Source organism: Papaver somniferum, chromosome 4 (assembly GCF_003573695.1).
Source record: "Papaver somniferum cultivar HN1 chromosome 4, ASM357369v1, whole genome shotgun sequence".
NCBI lineage: Eukaryota > Viridiplantae > Streptophyta > Magnoliopsida > Ranunculales > Papaveraceae > Papaver > Papaver somniferum.
Genome location: NC_039361.1, coordinates 129,987,442 through 130,002,371, shown reverse-complemented (window position 1 = coordinate 130,002,371; position 14,930 = coordinate 129,987,442). Strand labels below are relative to the sequence as shown.

The following is a 14,930-nucleotide window of genomic DNA, read 5'->3' as shown; positions in this document are numbered from 1 at the left end:
TAAATAATTCATACAAACCAAATAAATCAACTTGCATAATTATTCACCTCAACCGGAAGCAATTGAAACAACATAGACGTTAAAGCACCACAATTGTACCGAAGTTTTGTAAGCGTAAACAATTGATACCACACAATAAAGCAAGATAACAATAATTTTTTTTAACCGGAACCAATTGAATCACACATACATCCATACACACATAATGGAATAAACATCAATTGTACCGATTTTTTTTTAAGCAAAAGCAATAAATATATATGAAATAAACTCAGGCTTTTCTTAAATAGGAAAATGATTAACTAACAAACTCGTTACTTCAAATTTCGCATCCACTTCTCCAATATGTTTGCATCTTCGTCCAGGGAGAATTGATATCGAAATATCATTATGTTGTCATCCTTATGCAAAAACAAAAGAATAACAACAACCAACCTTTACTAGAGAAAGGTTGAAAATCGGTTCAACAATTGCAAGCAAAAGTTGAAAACCGCCGAAACACATATGCTTTTATGCTAAACCAAAACCGATTCAACATATTGTGACTTTTTCACATATTGTTTCTACCAGAACCCCTCATGATTCTTTGACAAAGCCTACCAACATGGGCTAGAACTTAATCTTGCTAAATCAAAAAGTCACCTAAACCACAAGGGTTCACAATATTATTGAGATCGATTATCAAGGTAATAAAACCGAAATCAAACATCCCATAAACATACATAGCAATTATAAAGCATTTAAGCACATGCTATGTAAACCAAAAACTATCACAAGAAAAATTATAAATCAAATAATTTTATTCATAATAGACCAATACAATCATTGAAAGAAATCAAAAATTGATGTCTATTTTTCTACAACTCAGTCCTTCATGTCAGTGCTAAATGAAGGCGGATTACTACTCTTCAGCTTTTGAATTTCTTCAAGTAGAAAACCTTTTTGCTTGACCAAAATTTCTTGCAGATGAGAAATTTTTGTGAAGGATTCTACAAGAACATGTAATTCTGTCTTTGATTGAAAACAAAAGTGTGTCAATGCTTCAATACACCGATCTTTCTTCAGCGTATTCTCTCTTTCCTTCTTGCTAAGCCAATTTCCTTTTTTGATTTTACTCTTAAAATCAATGCTTATACAAAAGGAGTGTTTGGTGACTCACGCAACGTCTGAGATATATCCAATTTTCTAACCGGCGGACATGATTTTCACTCCCCCTCCCAGCTTCATCCAAGATCAATAAATCCAGCATTGATGCGTTTCTACTAGCACCATTATGTTTAATCCGTTGTCCGTAATCAATTTGCTATTTACTCTAGCCATTGAATTCAAATGAAAGTTGGATTTCGCTGTAACTCCCTTCGTACTATAAAGTGAATTCTAATCGACTCCGTCGTGCAATAGTTTTATATCAATCAATACCCTAGAAATAGAACTGTACAGATTAATGCCCATGCAAACAAATCTATATGAGATGCCCATTCTCATCCACCATTGCTCATCATCAGTCCGCCCTGCGAAATTACGAAGCATCAGGTACTCATTCTTTTAAACTTCTCTGCTTTTGGACCTGTGTTCAGGTTTGGATTTCCCAAGCCGCACTGGCTATTTCAATGCGATTTAAAAGGAGGTAAATTATAAATTTTGGGACTGTGTACCTAAAATTTTAAGGGGAACAATCATAGTTGTTGGAACGTTTGATTTAAAATGGTTGATGACTTGATTCTTTTGATTGCTTCAACTTCATCGAAAGTTTAGGCATCAGTTTTGATACTTTCAAGGATTTTGGTAGTTTTAGTTCAGTGGATATGGAAGCTTATAAATGATATTAAACAGTTAGGTTTCCTGAAATTGGATGGATGTACAAGATTTAGCTGTGAAATGGCTCACTGAATTGCAGAAATCTACCCCTGTTGCCTGTATGGTTATCCTCTGATGGATACTGCTTATTTTAATTGGGGGACTTCAATTGGGTTTTGGTAGTTTTAGTTCTGTAGGGATGAAAATATATGGGAACTATTTATCTCAATTGGTGGCTATTTTTTATAGGAATTTCTTATCCCCAGTAGATTAAATATTTGCTTTATCTGGGCTTGAATTTTTTGGAACCTTTTTAGAGGTTATTGGTTTTGGATTGCCTAGAGTAAAATGGTTTTTTTTATCATAAATGGCTTCTACTGTTGTTCCTACGTCATTTCTGGGTTGATGAGTAAAGATAATTCTTTGGGTTTTACAAATGGCATAGATTTTATGAAAGTTTTTTCTTTGTAGAGGATAAATAAGTCCCTCAAAAGTCAAGAGGAAGGAATTCGAGTTCTGATGGCTATGATGTTGGTCAACTAAAACCTGCTTCGGAGGAAGTCCTCTCTTAGGTAATGAATTTATCTGAATGTAAATGGCCTATTTCGTTTTCGTGTTCCATTTGATGTTGCAGCAATGATTCTCTGATTTTTTGTTTTAACTTCATGTAGCTCCCAGGTAAAAATGTTGTGAGTCTACGCATAAGACTATAAAGAGGAAACGTAGCTCTTAGTAGTGATCATCCGATTAGGATTCGGACTATGGCTGTTGCCGGAAGAGTGGAACTGGTCAATAAATCAGCCTTCATCTTAAATTCATAATGTGATTTAGTTTTGAGTGATTGGGATTCTGATTCTGTCTTTGAGGCACCTGATGAGTAAAAAAACTAATGTTGCTAGGTAACAAGAATAGATGACCAAGGTGCATATATTTTCGGGGCTGCAGTTCAAGGAAAGAAGTGGATGCGTGCTTCGAGGAAGGAATGCGCATTCCCAGATGGCCCTAGCGACTTGGTGGGTATCTTTGCAATAAAGTTTTGGCTGATACAGGGATAGATAAGTGACCCATGCTTAAATCTGTTTCTGATTGCAAAATTTGTCAAACTTCTAATACATTATCACAGATTAGTAGATTACCAGGGGACAAGTTACCGAAAGAGTAAAAAACCTAGAAGGAAATAGTGGAGGTCACGCAACTTATTTTTGGTTTCAATTGGATAGACGAATTTGAGTGTAGCATTTGAGGTATATCTTAGTTTGAATTGAACTTTAAGATGTCCATGAACATATATTTTTGATATTGAAATTGCCAATAGCTAGAGCATTTCGGAATATACATGATTCATAAATGAAAATGCTATATAAATAGCTAGGTTGAGTATTATCTTAAACAACTAAGCATAAAAGTGTTACCAAGTCACTGTTGCATTGGGGAAACCACCGTAGATTATCTCTATACTCACAGTTGAATATCTTAATAGGGAGATTCTAGATAGTATTATCTCCATTCTCTATCATTAGCAAACAGAGCAAGAGAGCAGTGAATATCTAAAATTTCTTTTTAAGTTCAATTGGCTTCTCAATTAACCTGGGTCGCTAGGTTTTTGGCTAGTATAAAACACAGTAGTCATAATAGATGAAGGGTGAGGTTCACCGGGGTCCTTGAATCATCAGCCAAGCGTTTGCAGTAATCGTTATTAGCATTTGCATTTTTGAGGTTCAGTTAGAGAGTGTGATTACTTCTAAGGCTAAAAACATTGAAATCTTGCCAAAAGTTAAAAGTGTTACTACATATTCTATGAACACAAAAACTTGCCGGAAGTTGAAAATTTTGTTTGCACTTCTCAGGCTATGAACATTTAAAGCTTGCCAATAACATATCGGCGAATGATTGCAAATCCTGGCAGTAGGAAGGTTCCTTTACTCTCTTTTTTTTGATCCTTTTTTTTTGTTAAATATATTATGAAATGGGTATATTTTTCTGTTGTTTGATTGTACTGGTGATTTCAATTTTAACTTTACTGCTACAATTTGATTTTGATGTTAGATTTCAACGATAGTTTGGCACATACTGAAGTTAAGGAATAAGGTACGAATTTTATTGTAATGTCCTTCTTCGTACATATGTTGTGGTTTTGGTTATCGTACTCGGATTTCAGGTCAGTCAGGCTTCCAGTATTCTTTCCATAAATTTCATGAGAGGGGTCACATTCGTGGGCATCCATAGAAAAGTAACATAGGTTTGGCTTCACCAAGCCGGTCGGTGTTAGCAACTTACGCTGAAAGAACCGCCAACATTGCCATGCCTGTTTATCAGGTGAGCCATATGTGTTAATTATTGATCATGATACCTACTACTCCATATTGCTCTTTGTCGTCTATATCAGTGCAGTTTGTCCGAGATAAAGAGAGAGAATGGAGAGTGGTGGTGTACCTTTAGTCCACTCTGAGCTCAAGCAAGGCATGCTCATTTAGGTATGCAAACAGTTGAAAACAATCTTGAAGGATCTAAAAGAACGAAGTTGCCAGTCCTGAAAGCAATACAAGCGGGTATGGACACTCTCGTAGAACCTTTTTGGAGCAGACACCTGATGGAACTATGGCGCGCTGATGGGTAGCCTGATCATGTCCCTCCCTCTTCAGAATTCTGTAAGGAAAATTATTTTGTGACTTGGAAGTATAACGATAGGCCTGCAAGTAAACCTATCAACACGAGTGCTCCTGAACTTCTATCAAAACTAATTACCCGGTTTTTTAATTAAAGGACGAACTGTGGAAGATTTTTTTTTAGAAACTCAACTTGATGGACAGCAGTTTGTCGCAAGGTCTTTTCATTCATCAAAGTTAACATGATTCAACTCAGCGTGTTTTTTAAGTGCTGATAGGAATCTTATAAGTCGGAGTATCAGGACCAAAATTATATAATTGATGATTTCTCTATTTCGCCAAGCAAAATAGGTGGGATAGATCATGTGGCAGCTTATTTCGATGCATCAAGGTGCACTATTATTGTTAAATTCAAGGAAATGAGACACATTTCGACAAACTTATTTTTTTGCATACCTTTTTGTTATGGTAAATTTGTCTAACGTATTGCAGGGAATATTAAAAGCTTTTTGGTGTTCTATGTATCCAGGTTGGAATCTTCATGGTTTGATATCAAAGTTCTTTTTAGGAAATGGGATGGTAGAGTAGAAATCCATCAGCTGATATCAAAGTTCTCTGGTATAGTTGCACAAATTTCAAATACGGAATTAAAATGAAAGCATATCAAATATCAATACATTAATTGGTGTTTGGAAACTGGGGAAATTGTTCGATTCCCAAGCTTAGAACAATGTGAAATAGTCCGTGCCGTTACGACACGTGTCATTCCCTAGTTCTTCAAGTGATCTTTCTAGAGAAGCCATTTGATCCAGACCCATAGTTCGGAAAAGGAATGACCAAATTAGGAGAAAGATTTTTTTTATAATTTTTTATATTACCGAAAATATAATATTCCTAAAAATACGAATATATCAAATATCTTCAAATACTAGATATTATTTCTCATAATCTACACAAAAGTGCCTTGATTTTTCTTCTTCCTCACTCAAAGACTTGGCACACGTGGTGAGGAAAGAATTCTAATACCGATCAGGTGGCATTAGTATGAGATTTTCTCTCATTATGGAATTTTAAACAACCAGAGTGTTCTTGATCTAGTATAGTATGAAAAGATCTCCTTTTGTTACCTCGAACTAACGAAGTATCTTGGGATTGACTGGAATTGCATACGCAACTCTTAGCAATTCTGTTTTTGAGACAGTTTTTGCATCTGGACTTATTTTTCCCTTTACCATTAGGTGATTTAATAACATCGGAAGACATGTCCATTCTTAAAATGGTTAAATCACTAATGGAGGAGGAAGGAATAAGATTAACAACTAATGCAATATTAGTTGTTTCCTCTTCTTCAGAATCATATGAATCGGAGGTCTCATCTAGAGTTACAGCTAGAGCCTTACTTCCAGTGTATTTCTTAAGATTAGGATAGTCTTTAGCAATATGACCAAACCCGTTACACTTGAAGCATTGCGGCTTATAATCATCATCTTTATCATGATCCTTTTTGACAGGTATTCGATCATGTGGACGAGAAGATCGATGAGTATCCTTAATGAATCTCTTATTTCTTTTCTTTAAGAGATCTCGAAACTATCTAGTAATCAACGATAATGATTGTTCAATTTCATCATCAGAATTTTCAGCAATCTGTTCATCTGAATCATCCATCTGTCTGTTCCTTTCCATTGGAGCTTTTGGAGTTCTTGCAGCTTTAAAAGCGATTCCTTTACCTTGAATAAACCGTGATTCATGATCAAAGATCTTTAACTTACCAACGAGTGTGCTTCGTGAGAGAGTTGAAAGATCGTTTGCTTCTATGATTGCATGCTTCTTAGAATCGTATCTTGATGGCAACGATCTGAGAATTTTGCATACTATATCCTTTTCAGAAATACTCTTTCCTAACGAGAAAGAAGCATTAATTATCTCAGAGAATCTAAAATGAAACTCTTCAAAGTTATCGTTGTCATCCATTTGAAGATTTTCCCAATCAGACATAAGAGTTTGAAGTCTAGCTTCTTTCTCTGATGTATTTCCTTCGAATACGATCTGAAGATTATTCCAAGATTCTTTCGAAGTTTGACATGTTGAAACATGATGTTGTAAATCACGACTTACAGCATGAATAATCGCATTCAAACCATCTGAATTCTGCTTAGCAAAATCCTTTTCTTCGTTTGAAAAATCCACTAAGTGTTTAGGCTCAGTTTTCGAATTTTCTACCTTTGGGTAATCGTAACCATCGACGACTAATGGCCATGTATTAAAGTCTCGTGATTGAAGAAAAGATCTCATAGCAAATTTCCACCATAAATGGTTTGTTCCGTCAAATCTTGGAGGTACATTAATTGAAGTCGATTCATGAGAACTCGAGTTCATTCTTATAGGTTGGATCGCACCAAACACAGATTGTTAGATCTTTTCGTGTTTTCCTGCTCTGATACCAATTGAAAAGACGAGGGTACCCAAATATACCTCAATATAAAACTTTTCCTACTTATAAGTCCTTTCACCGAGAGTGATTGTCTATGGACTGAGTCGAGATAATGCAACTAATCGGTTCACACTTCGTGTGATCGTCTATGGATACGAGATCGAGACAATACAACAACAAAGTATGTTTACTTGATAAAAAGGTTCAGACTTGACCAAACATAATAGGATTCACTTATCAAGTAAATAGGAATTAACGTTCGTGTAATTTACTTTAATTATAATAAAACAATTACAATGCGGAAAATAAAAGTAAATGACACAGCAAGATTTTGTTAACGAGGAAACCGCAAATGCAGTAAAACCCCGGGACCTTATCCAGAATTGAATACTCTCAGGATTAAGCCGCTATACAAAATAACCTAATGTAGATGGTGGATTTTCGACAAAGGCTGAAATCGTAAAACCATGATTGTACATGCTCCTGATCCAACAATCAGATGAGTATTGAGACTCATGTCTCTCGTCGAAAGCATGAAAGCTCATGCTGTAAAAATCTCTGACTGAGAATTCTATCTCTCAGAGCACATGTAGATGTGCAATCTCTCAGCTGAGGCAACAACATATTTCATAAATACTGAGCAATTTCAGTAATTACTTCCACATATAATCGAAAGATTAGACGGCTCCTAGACAGCTTGCACGCTAGTATAGAGCCATAACGTCTTCAGGATATACCAATGTTTTCCCTGACATATAAAAGAAATATGACACTTCAACAAGCTCATATCGCTCAATTCCTGAATAAATAATGCTCCTAGACGATCATACTAGTATAGAGTCATCGATTAATTATTCCTAAATTATTAGATTCATTAACTGAATCCCTATAAAATATTCTACATTATTCATAATGTTTCGTTACTTCAATTCATGTCTCTTCCCAGCAGAATTCCATGGGTTAGTAATAAATATTCGACGTACGGGCGTCTGAGCAGCTATCGAGTAAGCCCCGACTAAAATGGTGCAAGTGTATTCAACAATAATGCACAAACGAGCACCTGAATGCACGAACGAGCATTCCAAAACACGAAGGAACGATGAACCTATGCAAAATAGGAAGAAAAAAATAATAAAATATTAGCAAAGGCGTCAGGGAACTGGGCCCACCGGCCGGCCAGTCACGCCGTGGCCAGGCACTCGCCGAATTTTATATTTTATCATATTTTATTATTTTTTTCCTGATCTAATGAAAATCCCTTCATTTGAACAAATCTCCTTCGTCTCAAAGAAACTCCCCAGTCTCATGGTGTTTCCTCGTATCAAAGAAATAATAAAATTTAGGAAATGTGTCGCGGGACCGGGCCCACTAGCCGGCCTGCCATGCCCTAGTCGTGTCCGTTCCCACACCTCATGATTCCTTATTATTTTATTATTTCCCTCATCCCATGAAAATTCTCTGATTTCATGATATTTCCCTCAACTCATGAAAAATAATATAAAATTAGGTAAAAGCTCACGGGACGGGCTCATTGGCCGGCCGCCGGCATGCCCTAGCCATGGCCGGTCCCACACGCCCTTGTCTCATTATTTTAATATTATTTTTCCCCCATCTCATGGAAACTCCCTCACTTCAAGGAAAATCCTTAGTTTCAACAAACTCCTTGATTTTATGATATTTCCCTAAAGTCATGAAAATAATATAAAATTAGGGAAAGTGCCATGGGACCGTGCTCATTGGCCGGCCGGTCATGCCTTAGCCATAGCCGGTCCCACACTTCATGAATCCCTATTTTATTATTATTATTTCCATAATCTCATGGAAATTCCTTGATCTCATGAAATTCCTCAGTCTTATGGTATTTCGCTCACATCAGGGAAAATACATAAATTGCATAAAATTGGGAAAGGTGTTGCGGGACCAAGCTTGCTAGCTGGCCGGTCCCACACCTTGAAATTCTCTAATTTATTAATTATTTTTCATCATCTCATGAAGATTCCCCAGTTTCAGCAAAACCCCGAATCCTTCATATTTTCTCAAAATGTTGCTCAAACGCGCATCAGAAAATATCGAGACTCTCAGGACTAAGACACAGACATTATGGTGACACGGGCATGCCGTCCCTGAGGCTTGCAAAGATCCGGTCCCACGCGTTTTAACAATTTTGACCTAATTTGCTCAATTGCTCATATTGGGTCCAAACTCTTCTCAAACAACTTGGAGTTTTCTCAAACAACTTGGAGTTTGCTCAAACGACCATTATCTGGTCCCATGACCACCAAGGGCCGGTCTCATGCCTACTTGGTCGGTCCCTCATCTCTCCATAATCAGGTTTTACTATCTGACGCTCGCACGAGCACTATTTTAATAAATGATTAAACCAGCATTTAATCATCTTTTCACCAACTGCTCTTCAAGAGACTTTGGTATTTCGCTCATTTGAACATATGGGAGTTATATGGTCGACTCGTCATCCCATGTAGCCGGTCACTCCTTCACTGTGGTTGATTTTCAATAAATCACCAATTGATCCAATATTAGGGTTTCGAATCCAGAGCTCTGCAAAAACATAATTTTGAGCAGATTCAAACATTAACAATTTTACGTGATCCCGTGATCAACATATTAATAATTATGCTCGGATCATATGCCATCATCTTAAATTAGCATTTTGCTCAGACGAGCAATATTTGCTAAGATTTAGGAATATTGGTTACAATTCATCAAACAAACAACATTTGCTCAGACGAGCAGCATTTGCTGAATATTGGTTCAACTATCAATATTCAACGATTCAGCAACATTTGTTCACCTTAGGTTATCAACATTTATCTGATACCTTTATCTCAACATACATGTTCAATTCATGAGTCTCAGAAAATTTTCAAATCATGTTAGACTTAGCAATACAAGGACTCATCGTCTCATAAAGTCAGCAACTGACTCCACAATCACGAGATGTCAATCGTGTCACACGGGGGATATTAACTAGGGTTTTGGTCTGGCGGTCTACCACACGTGTATTCATACACACGACGAGAATGTGAGAAAGTCGTGCAATCAGTTGGAGGAGTTAGCAAAGTAGTGGGTGGAAAATTAAACAAGTCTCCGCACGATGAGCAACTGGTTTTGATACGATTTCCCACTTCCCCACTCTTGGACTCCAACAACTGTCACACTTCATGGGATCAAGGTGTTTACAATTCGAGTAATATAAATAAGTCTCTGAATCATGATTGAAACAACGAAGAATCTCTGGTCAATCATATAAACAAGAGATCACAAACTCAACGTTCAATCAACCGGAACTTATCTTATTTATTTATGCAGAATACACAACACACCTACAATCTTTGATCACTATTGATCTCACACATTTCTCATCTTCCCTCATACAGATCGACCCATCCTCTCTTGTGACCGAATTGACTCTGGAACGGCCATTGTCTTGGTTTAGGCTGGAGTCTTACAGATTGATCTCTCAAACTTAAAGCACTCCCTTCTTGCAGTGCATCTGTGTGAGGTTAAACATTTTGCTCGGTTCAAGGAGTCTCCTCCGCACGGTCGTATCCACAATCCCGTAAAAACCAGCAAATCATTTTTTCCCATCTACAAATTGGCGACCATAGTGGGAGATTATTCTCTCGGTTGCAATCTCAATTCTCACAAAGATGGTCGGTCTTAGATCCAATTCAGTTACTCAAAACTCCAGTCAGAGTCGTTCAAACGGTAACGCTTCTCTGGTTCATCCGAATGATTCTGGTAATATTCGTCATCCATAATTTACTACTCCTTTCTCATCTATCAATGCATTCGATGGAGAAATTCCATCATTAGCCGAACTAGCACGAAGGCAAGAGATTTTGGAAAGGAACATAAATTGATTGAAGGGAACAATCGATAATTCGTTCAATTGCATGGTGGACCTGACGAGAATCTTAGGAGCTCAAGTTGTGGAACGCTCGTCTCTTGACACCACTGACGCTAGCTCTCAAGCCAACAACTTTACCACTTATGAAAAGCCGGTGGATCAGGAAATCACATAGTTGATTGAAAATCTATGTGAGCTTCTGCACGCGTTCGCTGCACTCAACTAAATATCATCAGACGTGCAACTAACTCCGTCATGCCTAGCGGTTGAAGAGACATCCATGATGTCTGAGCATTCGATCAACAACATCACATTCATAGAAGAATATCGCATGGCAGATGAAGGGAATAATCGAGCCTTATACGTGACAGGTTTTATCAAAGACTCTGAATTCAAGAGGGCTCTCGTTGATAAAGGCGCTTCCACAAATATCATTACCATGAAGACTCTCAAATCATCCAAGTTCCCACACAGTAAAATTGTTCGCCATCCCATCTTGATGACGGGCTTTGAAGGAAGCCAGATCCATACATATGGATATGCATACATAGACCTGAAGGTAGGGCCTATTCAATCAAAGGCCAAATTCCACGTGATCGAAAAAGAGCCTGATTACCACATGATACTCGGAAGACCGTGGCTCCATGATAATAAAGTGGTGCCTTCAACATACCATCAATGCATGAAGGCTCTGCTCCATAACAAGAATGTTCGTATTGCAGCTTCATCATCTCCTTACGCTCCGGTCTATAACGTTGAATTCCTTGAGTCTCAAAAGGACATCCCTGAACCTCCAAGGAAGATATACAATACTCCACTCCCGAGCTGGGCATCCATTGAAAAAGCTGTTGACAAACCATCATTTTCAGGTGCTAAACCGATCAAGTCATTTGATACACCAGTCAAGTGCCGCAAAGATCAGTCCACAACGCCGGGATCCAACTTCATAGTCAGTTAGGATGCGGAAGGGAGAGTCACATACCGCTGGCGCAAAGATTAGCAATTAACAAGGGAGAACGGTGAAAAGTCTCCCCGCCCTGAAGAATCATATCAGAGTGAACAATCACCTGATGAAGAGATTCAATATGCTCCACGATAATTGCAAGATGGCACAGATTCCACTACTGATGACCTCGAAACAATCAATATCGGTACGGAGGATGATCCAAGGCCGATCTTAATTAGTTCTGCACTATCACCAGAAGAACAGGCAGGACTGATAAGTCTGTTGAAGGAATATCAGGATATCTTTGCTTGGACATACGAAGAGATGCCTGGTCTCGAAAAATTGGTTACTCATCATCTGCACGTCACTCCTGTCTCCAAAGCTGTCAAGCAGTCGCCTAAGCAGTTCGGACACGAAGTTGAGGAGCAAATCAAGGTCAAAATTCAGAAGCTACTGGCAGCAGGGTTTATCAAACCTATTCAGCACCCAACATGGCTGGAAAATGTTGTTCTTGTCAAGAAGAAAAATGGTCAAATCAGATGGTGTGTTGATTTCAGGAATCTGAATAAATGCTGCCCAAAGGATGATTTTCCTCTACCCAACATCGATATGCTCGTTGATGCAACCAGTGGTCACGGTATGTTCTCATTCATGGATGGTTACAGCGGATACAACTAGATCAATATGTACGAACATGATGCCAACAAAACTGCATTTCGTACTCCCACTGGGAATTTTCACTACACTGTGATGCCCTTTGGATTGAAGAACGCAGGTGCTACTTATCAACGGGCTATGACTGCCATATTTCATGACATGATGCACAAGCAAGTGGAAGACTATGTTGATGATGTGGTGGTAAAGTCGAAGACTCAAACATCCCACCTGAAAGTTCTGAGACAAGTTTTCGAAAGATGCCGAGAATACAAGTTAAAGATGAACCCTCTGAAATGCGCCTTTGGTGTCTCCTCCGGAAAGTTTCTAGGATTCCTGGTCACTGTAGAAGGAATCAAAGTCGATCCAGACAAAATGAAAGCCATTACTACCATGCCTCCTCCACGCACTGTGAAGGAACTCCAGAGTTTTATGGGCAAGGTAAATTATATTCGACGCTTCATTCCTGGACTGTCTCAACTCATTGCTTCGTTCACCCCTCTGTTGAAGAAAGAAGGGGTTTTACATGGACAACCGTCCAACAAGAAGCATTCCAGAAAATACAGCAGATAATGTTATCACATGCTGTCATGAAATCTCCAGTGCAAGGACGGCCACTAATACTCTACACAGCTTCCAATGATGTCACTATCGGGGCACTTCTCGCTCAAGAAGATGAAAAAGGCATCGAATGTCCAATTTACTACTTCAGTCGTACAATGAGAGACGCTCATCTCCGATACCCACAAGCCGAAAGAGCATGTCTAGCATTGGTACATGCAATCCATAAATTCAGGAACTATTTACTATCCAACAGAGTTGTGCTCGTTTCCAAGGCCGACCCTATAAAGTTTCTACTATCAAAACCATCCTTGATGGGGAGACCAGCAAAGTGGCTAATGCAGATGTCAGAGTTTTACATAGCATGTGTACCACCCAAAGCAATCAAAGGACATGCAGTTGCAGACTTGCTTGCTGTTTTTCCAGGAGAAGATGCAACAATATTACACGAAGATGTGCCCGGCAAGTTTCCATAAATCTTAGTCATCAAAGAAAAGACGTGGCTTTTATACTTTGACGGATTCGCCACCCCTAGCAATGATACTGGAGGAGTGGGCGTGGTGCTAGTATCAGCGGAATTTGAAGCTTTTTACTAGGCCTGTCCTTGGCCAAGCAAGCAGGAGAAACACACCTTGAGATAAGAGGAGATTCAAAACTACTGGTTAATAAAATGAACGGAGCATACTCTCTCAAATAAATCACGCTCGCCCCATTCAGAGCTGAAGCTCAGCGGATATTAGCTCATTTTGTTGATGCAACGATTGTCCACACTGGACGAACTAACAACATGCATGCTGATTGCCTGGAAACTCTCGCTTCCAAACTAAAATTCGAAGGAGTAGAGAAAACAATCACAGTACAGAGGCGCATTGTGTCATCTACTTGGCTTGCTCAAGTTGAAGACATTCAAGCGAACGATTGGAGGGTGCCTATTATTCATGAACTAAGCAGTTCTCTTTCAGAAGGGAAAGTCAGTATCAAGGAACTAAAAAATTATTTCTTGCTTCATGGAGCATTGTACTATCGGAATCCTGACGGGTCTTTATCACGATGCATTGGAAGCGACGAAGCGGACGAACAACTCAAACACATACATGAAGAGATCTGCGGACAGACGTTGGTGGTAACACTTTACAGGAAGCTTCAAAGGATGGGATACTATTGGCCTTCCATGGAATCTCGGTCGAGAACTCTACAAAGATCTTGTCCCAATTATCAGACGCCTCCTCATCACTTAGAAGCTTTGACAGTCCACCACACTGGGGACTGGAAGAAACCTTACGTCAAGTACCTTCGGTACAATGAGCTGCCGTTGGAAAAGAAAGAAACAGTCAAACTCATTCAGAGAGATAAAAGATTCGCTTTTCTTGACGGAATCTTATACTGCAAAAGCTTTGGTGGGAACTTACTGAGATGCTTACCTGAGCATGAAATCCCAACAATTTTAAAAGAAATGCACAACGGAGAACATCAAGGAAAAGGAAACTATTTCTCCAGATTCATGAGAAATATTATTGGCCGACCATGGAAGACGATGCAGCTGCGTACGTTCAGAGATATCACAAATGCCAAATCCATGGTAATCTCATCCACACTCCTTGTCTCCCATTGAATTCTGTGAATAATCCATGGCCCTTCTATAGCTGGGGACTGGATACCATAGGGAAAATCAATCCAGCGTCTTCGAAGTAGCATGAGTACATCATCACTGCAACTGAGTATTTTACCAAGTGGGTTGAAGTTATTCCTCTTCGAAGCACCACTGGAGTCACGATCGCGGCTTTCATCAAAGAACACATAATATGCAGGTTCGGCGTTCCTAAGCATATTATCACTAATAATGAAACTCCTTTCGCCAACAAACACGTGACAGAATTTCCCAAGGAATACGACATCAAACAAGTTTTCTCCACACCATACTATCCCCAAGGAAATGGACAAGCGGAGAGTACTAACAAAACTTTGATCTGAATTCTCAGCCGAACAATTCATGATAATCCTCAAACCTGGCATGAAAAATTTCCCATGGTTTTATGGGCTTACTGGACCGCACCAAGGATT

General features: G+C 38.7%; 1 long non-coding RNA gene across 2 annotated transcripts; it reads left to right on the top strand.

The window, feature by feature from the left end:
* Positions 1 to 1,092: 1,092 nt before the first annotated feature.
* Positions 1,093 to 4,833, top strand: LOC113276568. Of its 2 annotated transcripts, XR_003324541.1 has the most exons (6): positions 1,093 to 1,533; positions 2,269 to 2,369; positions 2,469 to 2,585; positions 2,697 to 2,810; positions 3,645 to 3,710; positions 3,844 to 4,833. It is a non-coding gene; the product is annotated as an uncharacterized LOC113276568 (long non-coding RNA). The 2 variants fall into 2 exon arrangements; XR_003324540.1 differs by having other exon boundaries at positions 1,097 to 1,533; positions 3,645 to 4,833.
* Positions 4,834 to 14,930: the final 10,097 nt, after the last annotated feature.